Consider the following 2294-nt stretch of genomic DNA (forward strand, 5'->3'; position numbering starts at 1 on the left):
CCTCACCTCCTGACCTACCACCGAGAACCGAAGCATCTTCGGTTACTCCTCCGAGGTCAAAACGTCCTTCTGCCTCGGACTCTCCCTACCTCGTCATCCGGGATCTACAAATCCTCCATGTAGTATCCCTACCTACCCGCGGAACCACTCACTCCACCTGGTCCTTGGCCTACTCCTGCACCCGATTTCTCGGGTTTGCCTGAGACCCCTAGTCCTTCCACCATACCCCTTTCGGGGTATACCGAGCTAGACAATCTAACTCCATCATCCTACGATGATAAAACCTGAGTCTAAAGCCGACTCAACCCGGAAGTGACTTACCCGACCCTAGAAGTGATGTAACGTGACACGAGGGATGAGACCGAACCCTAGAGGACTTAACCCTAGGTATGTTTCTACCTAGCCGTGCTTAAACACGCTCCAACCCTAGTCTATCGGTCCTAAACCTAGGTACGTCTCTACCTAATCAGACCTACAAGACCTAGAGAACACGACCTGACCGGACTTATCCTAGGCACTCAACCTAAACCGATCTAGCGGACCTTAAACCAAGTCTAACCGGACATCTCCCTAGGTACATCTTACCTAAACGGATCTAACACACTCTAGACCAGACCTGATTGGACTTAACACAAGGTATATTTCTACCTAACCGACCTCCTAGACTCTCGCACAAACCTGATTGGACTTACCCTAGGCATAATTTTGCCTAACCGACCTATTAGACTCGAAACACAGCCTACCTTAAGACCTGATTACGTCTAACCAGACCTAACTTAAGGCTACACAGACCTGATTACGTCTAATCAGACCTACAACACCGAGTCTACATGGCCCCCAACAAAGTCCTAACCAGTCCTACGATCCCGAGTCTACCCGGCCCCTCATAAAATCCTAATCAGACCTACCCAAGTGCTACCTAGATCCTAACAACCCTAGCTAGACAACCAAAAGTCCCGACTAGACCATCACACGACCCTAATCAGACCTAAGCCAACCCTAGTCGACCAACCCCTGATTAGATGACCCTAAGTCCTAGTCAATCGCCTAAAAGTCCTAATCATCAAACCTAAGCCAACCCCTATTGACTTACCAACCCCTGATTAGACTTTTAGCCCCCTAATCAGACCTGAACTAAGCCTAATTGACCTAATTCTAATCTGATCAGACCCTATAAACGCCTAAAACCAACTCCTACAGACCTGCCCTGATCTAAATTGATCCCTACAGACCTATACCTAGTGATCCTAGACATAACCAACCCCTATACCAACCCGTTTTAGTCAAATCCCAACTAATCAGACCTAACCGGTCAATGTACCGGACTCTATGACTCAAAACTGGTACTTAGGAGTCCTATCTAGTCCTAAACTAGATAATACCTAAATCTATAATCAGATTTTAATCTGATCAGACCTAGACAATGTCTCTATAGACATTCTAAACCTCTAATCAGACCTAACCAAGCCTATTTTGACTTAATTACCTACTGATCAGACCTAGACTAAGCTAGACTAACCCAAATTTGGCTAAAGCAGACCTAACCAAGACACAAAACAACACTTACAGATCTATACCGACCTAAACTAGTCAATCTCAGACCTATACCAGCCTATTTTTGTCTACCCAGACCTCTTACCCAGCTAAACGTCATCAAATCCAACCTATTCAGTCCTATACTGAACAGAAAACCGGAATCTATGACCTACATTAGCACACCGAGATATAAACAGGTCTAACCCTAGTGAATTTTCACTAAACCAAGCCAAATTAAGTACTAGACCAACCTAGCAGGGTAAACCGATCACTACAGACCCTAATCTACCCTCAATTAGTCCACTATGCCCTAAACCAGACACCATCAGACCTATATGGACCAATCTAACCCTAAACCAGTTAGTTCTAGTCCTAATTACACACTCCAGACCCCAAACTGACCTAATCTAGTCCTAAACCACGAATTCAGATCCTAACCCGACCAATACCAGCCCTAACTAGATAAATCAGATCCTAAACAGACCTCTACCAGCCTAAAATCGATCTGATCTTACCTAATACCGGACCCAATTGACCTATACGGTCTAATTCTAGCCTAATTGGACGAACATACCCTTACATTAGACCTAAACCAGTCTAAACCAGCCTTAATTCAACTCCAATCAGACCCTATTGGTCTGAACCGAACAATTCTAGCCCTTCCCAGACAAATCAGACCTTAACCAAGACCTAAACAAGCCTAAACTAGTCTGAATTGCCCTAAACCGGACTCAATTGACCTAAACCGGACCTGAATT

Source organism: Tarenaya hassleriana, unplaced genomic scaffold (genome assembly GCF_000463585.1).
Source record: "Tarenaya hassleriana unplaced genomic scaffold, ASM46358v1 Cleome31, whole genome shotgun sequence".
NCBI classification, from domain to species: domain Eukaryota; kingdom Viridiplantae; phylum Streptophyta; class Magnoliopsida; order Brassicales; family Cleomaceae; genus Tarenaya; species Tarenaya hassleriana.